The sequence below is a fragment of the Herpailurus yagouaroundi genome, unplaced genomic scaffold (assembly GCF_014898765.1).
Source record: "Herpailurus yagouaroundi ecotype Mexico unplaced genomic scaffold, PumYag 162, whole genome shotgun sequence".
Classification (NCBI taxonomy): domain Eukaryota; kingdom Metazoa; phylum Chordata; class Mammalia; order Carnivora; family Felidae; genus Herpailurus; species Herpailurus yagouaroundi.
Genome location: NW_024412403.1, coordinates 24020422 through 24032523, shown reverse-complemented (window position 1 = coordinate 24032523; position 12102 = coordinate 24020422). Strand labels below are relative to the sequence as shown.

The window sequence follows — 12102 nt, the reverse complement described above, 5'->3', positions numbered from 1 at the left end:
GTACAGCATCTGACAATGGTATAGGAAGAATTCAACTTAAGTAAGGTAGGAATGGATAAAAAATAGTATCCAGGAGATATGAGCTGGACTCTTGATTTAATAAGAAAATTTAGCCTTTACAAAGGTGGAAAATGAACATAAAGGAGGAAATATGTACCCTTCCTTTGGGAAATATGAAATCATGTTCTCTGTTATGTTTCTTTTAGAGAGAAATTCAAGGAAAACTATCATTCGAGGGCTTAGTGAATTTAATATTCTTCATTAGAGACCATAATTAGAACATACTCTGTGTCTATTCCTAATTCCAAAAGCATGATATGCCAGTGAGTGTTCATGTCTTAGATTAATAACCTTATCACTTTACAGGTACAACCTGTCATTTCCCCATGACCAACCTTCTCAAGTAGTATACCCCAAATTGGTCAGTTTTCCTGTCTTAAACCAAAACTTGACTATTGCTTCAAAACTTCACAGAAGTTAAATTTTGGAGAGGTCTTGAGATGATGGTTTGTATATCTAAACAATGTGTTTTAAATTCATGTCTTAAATGCTTCAAGCTACAAGAGGCCCTGAAATCCTGTGTGTGTGTGCGTGCACACGAATGCTAGAATGTGTGTGTATGTGTGTGCACGTGCGCACGCGCAGTTTTGATGGGCTTTCAAGTGAGCATGGATGTTAAGTCAAATGATGCTGAAACTAAAAGCAGAAAGATCAGTTGAAAGCACCGTAATAAAGCATATAGCAGAAACCCAACTGTGACAGCATTAAAAAAATATATGATCTGGAATCTATGTGAATATGCATCACCAGGAAAAACTGAGCTTTTTTCTGATATCAATAAATCACTGTCATTATATTTATTAAAATCTGCGCATTATTTTGTATGGACATTTGCTCAGAAACACACACACACACACACACACACACACACAAACTACAAAATAACAGGATGTGATTTATCAGTCTTTTAAAAAGCAAAAAGATTCCTGCATGTTTACTAGAAAATAGTCCTAAATCTCAAAACTTTGCAAAGATTTATATATATTTAGGGAGAAGGATTATTGTTTTAAGGTATGTAACTTTTACTCCATGGTATTTTTGAATGATGGCCCTCAGAAGAAATATTTTAAAATTATATCAGAGAAATTGCAACAGACACCCTGTTTCTTAAAAGCACAGGAAAATAAGTTCTGTTAAAATCCCTTTTGTATTTCCACATGAAAGTAAAACATAATAGTAACAAACTTCACATTTTAGAAGTTAGTGACACACAGACTTGCAGAGCTGAAGAGACCAACTAAACCGATTTCACTCTCATTTGCTGCGTCTGTCAGTTCTCTTTCCAAGCAAAGGTAGAAAAAAAATTTAAACCGTTAACATTTTATAGATCTCCACAAAAGACCATCTTCTGTAACTTGTGTCGTGTGCTTATGATCTCTGAGAGAGAGGAGAAGAAGTGATCAGTACTGGAAGGCCTAGTGTGAAAGCCTTTTGCGAGGGCTGCTGTGACAAAGTACCAAAACTGGGAGACTTAAACAATAGCATCACAGTTCTGGAGGCCAGAAGCCCACAATCAAGTTATTGCAGAATTAGTTTTTTCCTGAGGCCTCTGTCCTCGGCTTGCGGTCGCCATCTCCTCTCTGTGTCTTCACGTGGTCTTCTCTCTGTATAGGTCTGTGTCCTGTTGATGCCAGCTATATTGGAATAGGATCCACCCGAACGATCTCATTTAGCTTTAATTACTTCTGTAGAGACCATATCTCCAAGTAAAGTCACTTGCTAATGTAGAGGAAGTTAGGGCTTCCACATAGGAATTTGTGGGGGGGACACAACTCCACCTTTGTGGGGAAGAGTGTAATTTGGCCAAGAAACCTCACAGAACAGAAGGGCTTACATGGATTTATCAGTGTTCTGTGGTTGTATATAATCCTTTTGTCCTCAAACATCTTTCATCTTTAGTAAAGTTCACAAAAACACAAAATGCTTGGCGGGACTAGGCTTCTTATTGGAGATTCAAGTCATTTTATATTTGGGTTGAATGCTGCTTAAAATGACCCAGCTCTTGAGTTTGCAGCAGTAATTGTCATAGGAGGTAAAAGATGATTTCGGTAAAGAAATTGTGAGTTTCATGGTTTACTGACAAGGTTACGAAGTCTGACGTTGCACTTTTGTTGTTATTTATTCTTTCTCTCTTTGTTTACATTTTCATCCTAATAATTTCATCCCTAGAGAAAATGGCTGTTAGTTCTGTATACATTCTCTCTCAATATTAAAATAATAAATTTACTAGTAATTTTATCTTTAAAACTATATTGTTATTTAAAATGTTAAAAATACTTATACAATATTTTAATGAGGGCATCATGCATGCATTTAAGTATCATATTGTAGGGCTTATTATATAGCAAATAATAGGAAGATATAGAAAAGATATATTTCCTATTCACATTCATAAGGAGGACTAAAACAAACATTGTTTACCACCAACATTTTAATTATCAAATATTGGCTAGTACGACCACACTTAATACATAGTTTAATAGGTAGCTGAGTTAACAAAGTTGTACAAAATGAAATAAATTCCTGAAGAACTTTACTTTTCTTTATTTTAAAAGTTTTTATATATTTATTTTGAGAGCAAGAGAGAGAGAGAGAGACAGCACCAGTGGGGGAGGAGCAGAGAGGGAGAGAGAGAGAATCCCAAGCAGACTCCACACTGTCAGTGCAGAGCCTGATGTGGGGCTCGAACTCACAAAACCATGAGATCATGACCTGAGCAGAAACCAAGAGTCAGACACTTAACTGACTGAGCCACCCAGGTGCCCCAAAACTTCACTCTTTAACAGAGATATTAGCGTTCATTCAGGAGTAGTCATGGAGACATTCAAGTCACTATATTGATATGCAGAGAGTAAGAATTGTTGGCCTTAGCAGATGATGCTATGGCCATGTGGGTCTCCTTCTGATAACTTGCATTCACTGAATTATGACCCATTTTTCATTTAATCCTTGTTTCATATAGCATTATATGAAATATACATATAAAATATAAATATATATTATATGTATATGTATATATAAAATTATAATTTTAATGACTTGAGAAAGGTATATATTTTAGTATATATAATCTAAAATGAGGATGGTAATCTTTATTAAGATTGCTACAAAATCTCGGTGATTTTTTAACTAATTATGCCATAGACAAATTTGACTTCTCCATGAATGACTGCTTTCTGCACCATGGGGTGATGATGAAATGTTTGAAGGGATGAAAATGATAAGAGAATATTTTCTACTCATTAAACTACATGTTGTAAAACTGTTTTCCACGATCCTCTTACATTAACTGCTGAAGGATAAAAGAATATAAAATTTTACCAGATGAGTTATAAATTTGGCACTTGTTCATTTCAAATGGACATCAGAATAGAAGGTATTTTATCTTGTGTAGCCTAAAAATGCTAACTTTACCTCATCCTTGGCAATGAAATGCAGAAGGGAAATGAATGCAATCAGGAGTAAATTTATCCTAAGAATTGCTATTAAATCTTAAATGGCTGAAATTTAATAAAGAAGCAATGAGACTATTTTGTGGATTGTATATGAAAGATAAATTAATGTTGTATTTAAAAAAAGAATACTGAATTCTCATTTATGTACTATTTTTAAAAAACATAATTAAAAAACCCTCAAATTAACTAGAATGACACTAGATTGATGGCTATATTCACAGCTATAAACACAATTCTGTTTAATCCATAGATTGCAAATTTAATATTATGATTAGAAACTTGGCTGAGGTGTATATAATTTCATTGTTGCACTAATTTATAATATTAGATTATATACAATGGCAGAAAATATCTATCTTTTAAAACAGTATATACCCAAGGCAATTAGAAGTTTTAGAAATTGTTCATTGGGATCCCCTCCCCCCCCAGGAATTGAAGAACGATTATGTACAGAGACATTGAAGATAGAATAGGTTGAACCTGGAGTGCCTGGGTGGCTCAGTCAGTTAAACAACCGACTTCAACTCAGGTTATACTCTCATGGCGCATGAGTTCTGTCCTCACATGGGGCTCTCTGATGTCAGCACAGAGCCCACTTTGGATCCTCTGTCCCCCCTCTCTCTGCACCTCCTCTGCTCATTTTTTTTTTTTTTTAATTTTTTTTTTCAACGTTTATTTATTTTTGGGACAGAGAGAGACAGAGCATGAACGGGGGAGGGGCAGAGAGAGAGGGAGACACAGAATCGGAAACAGGCTCCAGGTCTGAGCCATCAGCCCAGAGCCTGATGCGGGGCTCGAACTCACGGACCGCGAGATCGTGACCTGGCTGAAGTCGGACGCTTAACCGACTGCGCCACCCAGGCGCCCCTCCTCTGCTCATTCATTCTCTCTCTCTCTCTCCCTCCCTCTCTCTCAAAAATAAACATTTAAAAAAGTATATAAAATTACATCGTAGGGTAACAATGGAACAAGGGTAAGACATATAGAGAGATGTTGTAAAGTTTAAAATATACATGAAATAGTATAATATTTGAAAGTAGAGTGTGGGGCATCTGTGTGGCTCAGTCGGTTGAATGTCCGACTTCGGCTCAGGTCATGATCCTGGAGCCGGTTTTGGATTCTGTCTCCCTCTCATTCTGCCCCGCCCTCTCATTCTCTCTCTCTCTCTCTCTCTCAAAAATAAATAAAAAAACCATTAAAAAAAAGAAGTAGAACATGAGAACTTAAAGATGCATATTGTAAACATGAGAACAGTCCCTTATATAGACACTCAAGTGGTATTGCTAACTCACCCAAAGAGTTAAGTTGGAATCACAAACAGTACTAAAAATTAATATAAAAATCAGCAGGACTAGAGGAAAGATGCCAGAACAAAGATGGGTGACTAGAAATCAAACAAAGTTGGTAGGTTTATCCCTGAATAAGTCACATTAAAGATTAATGGTCTAAATCCTCAGTGCCCTATTTACATATGTAGCTACTGAGCATTTGAACATTGCCCAGTCCAAGTTGAGATGTGCAGTAAATGTAAAATCTACATTGAATTTTGAAGATTTACTACTGATAATAGAATGAGATTTACCTTATTAATGATAAATTTGTTATTGTTAACATGTTGAAATAATAGTATTTGGATGTATTGGGTTAAATCAAATATAGTATTACATTAATTTCTCCTATCTTTACTTTTTAAAAATGTGACTCAAGAAACCTTAAAATTACATATGGAGCTTACATTAAATTCCTATTAAGCAAAGCTGGTCTGAACACTCAAATCAAAAGGCATCATATGGGTGCACTTGGGTGGCTCTGTCATTGAAGTATCTGACTCTTGATTTCTGCTCAAGGTCATGAGCTCACGGTTCATAGGTTCGAGCTCCACTTTGGGCTTGGTGCTGTGCATGGAGCCTGTTTGGGATTCTTTCTTTCCCTCTCTCTTTGCCCCTCCCCTGCTTGCGGTCTCTGTCTCTCAAAATAGATAAATAAATAAAAAATTTTTAAAAAGACAACACGTGTTAGACCCGTACACTAAAGACTATAAACGTTGTTGAAAGAAATAAAAGGAGATGTAATTAACACAGAGAGATGTCATGTAATAGATCAGAAGACTCAATATAGCTAAAATGTCAGATCTCCCCAATAGGATCTATAGATACAAGGCAATTCCTGTGAATATCCCAGCAGAACATTTTGTAGACTTTGACAAACTCCTTCTACTGTATGTATAAAAATGCAAAAGGCAAAAGCAATTTTGAAAAATAATTTTGAAAAAAATATTTGGATAACTAAGCTTCAGTGATTTCAAGTTCTAATAGAACCTTACACATTTCATTTTTGCTTTACATTACTATTTGTAAAACCCTGAAGAAAAAAATGAAGGGTAGAAAACAGAATTGACATTGGTTAAAGAATTAAGTAAACCAAGATAGAACAACAACATTTTTCTGATTCTAAATTAGTTTACAGAAATACATTGTGACTCAGCTGATTTCATTTTATGTTTCATAATATTGTATATTGATACTTTATAAAACGCGATCATTGAAAGTCACTTAAAATGTTACTCTTTTCCAAGAAATTTCCTACTACAGAAAAGCATGTCATTGACATAGGTACTTTTGTATTACATGGGTATCTCTATTAGGAACAGGTATTCTGTCTGAACATCCTTTGTTATAAATTTTATTGTTTGAGAATAACAGAGAAATACCTGTATTTCTACAGCAGATATTTGCAGGTGACTTTTTTTATTTCAAGTTTTTATTTAAATTTTAGTTAACATATATGGTAAAATTGATTTCAGGTGTAGAATTCAGTGATTCATCACTTCCATATAAAACTCAGTGCTCATCAAACAAGTGCCCTCCTAAATGCCTGTCACCCATTTAGCACATCTCCTGCCTGCCTCCCTCCAGCAAGTGACAGTAATTTTAGTAATTCAGAAAACTGTAATTAATTTTATAATGTGAAACTTACACTTGCAAAGCTAACCTCATTCTCAGTATAACCAGAAACAGTTAGCCAAGAGGCAATAAATAAAAAGGGGCATCTAGTTTGTTGGAAACCTCTCTCTCTCTCTCTCTCTCTCTCTCTCTCTCTCTCTCTCTCTTTTTTTCTTTCTGTTTCTGTCTCACACATACACATACACACTCTTCTGGGACCCAAAAGAAAACAGCTTTTTTGAATACTTTTTTTTTTTTCTTAGAGACCACCAGTGGAGGAGAGGGGCAGAGGGAGAGAAAGAGAGAATGCCTGACTCGGGGCTGGATCTTACAACCCTGGGATCACGACCTGAGTTGAAATCATCAGAAGCTCAACTGACTGAGCCACCCAGGTGCCTCTCTGCATACTTTCTTATTCTCTGAAATTCTGTTGCATGAATTTCTGGAGAATATCTATTAACTGTAACAGAAATCCCCAGAAGTTTCACAAGTGCATTTAGAATATTAAGACAATTTAACATACTTGCATTCATGAACTTGTTTTTTAACCCATCTAGGAGGAAACCTTTGTACTATCTTGAAAAATCCTACTTTACCATGTGATTGTGTGAATTTATCTTTTAGATATTATCTTTATCTTCCTCTTATTCCAGATATTATTTAGATATTAGATATTATCTTCCTCTTATTCCAGAGCAACCTTTTGACATACACTCAAGGCTTTTGTTTTTAATTTTATGTTGGTGATTCACAAACTCCAGCCCACATCTCTTCTCTGACTTCTGATGTCATTTTAAAATGTTACACACTTAGGGAATGTTCTTGACAGACTAGATTAAAACCTTTATATCTTCCAGAACTCTATCGCTTCTTGGCCTTTTGGCTAAGATCAAGTGTAGTATATCTCCCAGAACTCTAGACTTACTCATTCTTGATCTTACCACATTTGAATTATATATTTATTTTTTGTGGCTTTTTGATTTATGGTGTTTACAATTCTCTAAACCAAGTAAAGGCAAAGTTCTGTGTGTGTGTGTGTGTGTGTGTGTGTGTGTGTGTGTGTGTGTGGTGTATGTCTTCCTACCAAATTTATTGTCCAATTGTAGCACATTGCCTGAAACATAGTAAGAATTTAGAAGTTTTTTACTATAAATGTATTAATTAAGGCCTTCATTTTATGAAATCACAGTTAAATAGTCCCTAAGAAACATTCTGTCTCCAAAAAACATATCAGAGTGGTTTTGTTAAAGGGAAAGTTAGCAAAGTCTAAACTGCTTCAATGCTTTACAAACAGACCTCATTTTATTAAGCATATTACTACAGAAAAATCTCATTTTTTACCTATGTATGATAATGTCCTTTGAAATGTCACCTCGAAGCTCCTCTCATTAAGAATTGAAGTCTGGGGGCACCTGGGTGGCTCAATCGGTTAAGCGTCCAACTTCAGCTCAGGTCATGATCTCACAGTTTGTGAGTTCGAGCCCCACATCAGGGTCTGTGCTAACAGCTCAGAGCCTGGAGCCTGCTTCAGAGTCTGTGTCTCCCACTCTCTCTCTCTGCCCTTTCCCTGCTTGTGCTCTGTCTCTCTCTCTTAAAAATAAATAAATGTTGGGGCGCCTGGGTGGCGCAGTCGGTTAAGCGTCCGACTTCAACCAGGTCACGATCTCGCGGTCCGGGAGTTCGAGCCCCGCGTCGGGCTCTGGGCTGATGGCTCAGAGCCTGGAGCCTGTTTCTGATTCTGTATCTCCCTCTCTCTCTGCCCCTCCCCCGTTCATGCTCTGTCTCTCTCTGTCCCAAAAAAATAAATAAAGCGTTAAAAAAAATTTTTTTTTAATTAAAAAAATAAAAAAATAATAATAAAAAAAATAAAAAATAAATAAATAAACGTTAAAAAAAAAAAAAAGAATTGACATCTGTCTCCTCATCCTTTTAGTATAGACTTGCTATGGATTTTCCTCTGGCCGATAGACTGACGTGGAAGTGATAGGATGCTAGTTATAAGCCTTGGCTGCTAAGGCTTTACATGGTTTCTCTCATGCCACCAGAAGCCTGAAACCAGGCAGGTAACAAGTGAGGCCAGCCTGCTGCAGGTTAAGTGGTGCAGGTGGAACAGCAGTGAGTGTTCCCAGCGCAACCTAGATAGTCAGCCTCGGTGGATCTGACAGCTGCCCACTGACCCATAAATCCAGTCAAGATCAGGCCAACACATTGATCAGCACAATTTGCAGCAAACACGAGGCTTGTCAGAGTTAGTAAGGGCTATTGCTTTATGTCTCTGGGATTTGCGAAACAAAACCAAGAATGATAATACCAAGAGTGAAATATATCTTGAACAAATGCAAGTAAACCTAAATCTAATTAGTCTCAATGATATTCTGGTTTCAAAGTGGTATCTCATTTGAATGAACACCAATTCAAATGCCAAAGTGACTAAAAGCAAGAAAATGTTTAATATTTATTTTTGAACAATGTAAAGGAGGTTAGTACATTATTAGTAGTTAGTAGAGCATCTTAAATATCGTAGAAATTAGTAAAAATTTATCTTGCCTCTCAACCCTGTTCACTTCTCCCTTTGCCCACATTTTGTCTCTCATATGTTCACCACCTATTTCCAAAAACCTATCAAAACTGCCTAAAAATTTTGACCAAATATTTGCCAATAAGCTACCTTTGAATAGAAAACACCTCTATTTCTTTGATTTTATGTCCTCAAGAAAGCTTCACAAAAGCAATACCATATCTTTTTGAAATATGTGTTTAAATAATCCTTCCTTTTATAAAAGGACAAGGAAGTTGAGACATGGGTTATTTTATAATGAGACTGTTGGTGAATTTCAGTCTTGCTACTGATATGACTGACTGCTTTAGATTAAAAAAAAAATAGACATGCAAAATCTTACAAAACAATAAGACTTTTCTTCTTATCCTTTGCCAAACAATTTCCTGGGACTTTTTTTTAACACAAGTATATTTCTTAACAGTTCTATTTAAGATACCTTAAATAACTGCACACAATTATGGACTATGTCAAATGTGGCCTTAACTGTCACTGGGGAGTTATTAACTTTCCAGTGGCTGAAGAATTTAACCTAATATATTATTTTATTTTTTTTTTGTCCTAATATATTCTTAATGCTGAGTGCAAAGATCTGGAGAAGGATCATCAAAGTAAACACCTGCGTATGTGCACACACACAGAGTCAGCTTCAACTCATCAACTAGGTACCCAACACAGTCTCCTCAATTGTACAGGTGGTCTTGGCTGATAAACACTGAGCTGCAACCAAGAATCGTTTCCAAAAAAGTATTCATTCAGTTTTATGACGTGCTGTGCTTACAAACAGTTGATGAACTTTAGAAGTACACTTTTATGTTTAGAAGCATATGTTTTTGCAAAGCATATTGATAAAAAAATTGCCTTAAAAAAGGGAGAGATGAGAATGCTGGAAAGGACCAGTTACCAGAGCCAGATATGATCAGCCAGGGGGCGCCTTGGTGGCTCAGTTGTTTGTGTGTCTGACTCTTGATTTTGGCTCAGGTCAGGATCTCATAGTCCTACATCAGACCACATCTTGATCTTGGCTCAGGTCAGGATCTCATGGTCCCTGCATCTGACCACAAGCTGACGGGGGAGCCTGCTTGGAATTCTCTTTCTCCTTTTCCCTCTGTCCCCCCTCCCTGGTTTGTGCCTGCACTCTCTCTCTCTCTCAATTTTCTCTCATTCAAAAAAAAAAAAAAAAAAAAAAAAATTCTCTCCGTGCCGTTCCCCCTTCTCCTGTGCTCACTCTCTCTCAAAAAAAAAAAAAAAAAAAAAAAAGAAAGAAATTCTGTTTCTCTGCTAAAATTTCAAACCACTTGTTACAATACCATTAAAGAACAGGATTGTAAGCTCTGACAACATAATCTCTGCTGATACAAGTAATAATTATAATAAAAACAATAATAGCTAAAATACTGTGGCTTACTGCATGCCTCTCACTTATATTAAATATTTTAATCATTATGGCAGTATAAAAAGGTAGGAACTGAATTATTCCCATATTCAGATAGGGAAATGTAGGCACAGCTAGGAATTAAGAAACAAAAACCCCAGTATTAAACATGATAACCTTACTCTTAAATTAATGCTTTTGTTTCAGGCTTAGCAAACTGGTTTGCCTCCTCTAATGACTCTTTAACCTCTCCGTTCCTCTGTTTATCAACTATAAATGGAAATAGGAAAACAATCTACCACGTGGGCTTACTGTGAAAATTGAATGAAATATAAAATGGCCGGCACAATATTTTAGCATTCAATAAAATAAAATTTCTTATTAACAGTAGTAGTATTGTATCATTTTTGATGTAAGACTTTCTTTTGATCATGGAACTTTAAAAAATATTAATCAAATTTTCCATGTTTTCTTAACTTTCAGGAAGCTCAAAGGGAAAATATATTTCACTGTTAGTTTTCTTTCTTTAAATACAGCGTTTTTTGTATAAATATCTGTAGCCATCACTATTTCTCACTTTTGTTTTTTATTATTTATATCTTATTTGTATGATTTCATGGTTGCGTTAATCTGACCTCTCATCATAGGGCAGCTTCAAATTGTCCATGGAAATAAGCCCATTTATCACTAAGAATTTTCTTTTGACTGTCAAAATTAAAGACCCCATTGTAATGGGTTCAAAACAAAACTCAGGGGTTTGTTTTCTTTCTCACCTTAATCAAGTGGAGAGATAGATTACAAAGGCTTATTTTTTCTTGGAAGTTTATTTATTTTTGAGAGAGACAGAGAGAGAAAGCACAAGCAGCAGAGGGGCAGAGAGAGAGGGAGAGCAGAGAATCCCAAGCAGGCTCCGCAGTGTCGGCACAGAGTAGGATGTGGGGCTTGAACTCACACACCCAACCATGCGATCATGACCTGAGCCAAAGCCAGACACTTAAAGGACTGAGCCACCCAGGTGCCCCTGAGGACACAGGCTTCTTAACTGTATCTGCTTCATCATTGTTAGTCTGTGTCTTCTCTCCAGAAGGTTAAATAGTGTATAATGGAGTAGCTGACCTCTCTCCTGAAGGTCAAGTGGCTGTGAATCCATTAGGGAGAAGGGGAGGATCAAGGGGCAAAGGGCCATGACTCTGAATTGATTTCCTGAAAATTACCTCTCAGTATTTTTCCCTATTTTTCAATATCATCTGCAGTAGAAAAGAAGTTTGAAAAATGAAATATTTTTGCTAGATCGTATAAATTCCTGGTTTTGTTACTAACAACAACAACAAAAAGCAAAAATGAATAGTGCTGAGGCCACTAAATGTTTTGTCAAAGCAAAGAAGAAATGACAGACCATCTTTGCATAGGAGCAAAGCCTGTCCAATACAGACAGCTTTTCTGTAAAAAGATTCCTGAAACTGTTCTCAGGAAAATTCTGCTAAAAATTGCAAGAAAGATGCTTCTCACATTATACTTGCTTTAATTTATGCCTTTGGTGAGTGTCTTAACCTGTGGCCTGCAGAAACTTAAGAAGTAATGTTGTGTGTCTATGTATCTTTGAGTAAAGGTGGCCTGTAAGTAGTGATGTTATTTTGCGATTAAGTAATGAGCTAAAAATTTCATTTTGTATGTTCTGGGGATGTGTCTTAAGTTTTACTTTAGGAGTTCTGG

At 36.1% G+C, this 12102-nt stretch overlaps 1 pseudogene; it reads left to right on the top strand.

The window, feature by feature from the left end:
* The first annotated feature begins 7320 nt into the window (after positions 1-7320).
* Positions 7321-7482, top strand: LOC121036578 (uncharacterized; annotated as a pseudogene).
* Positions 7483-12102: the final 4620 nt, after the last annotated feature.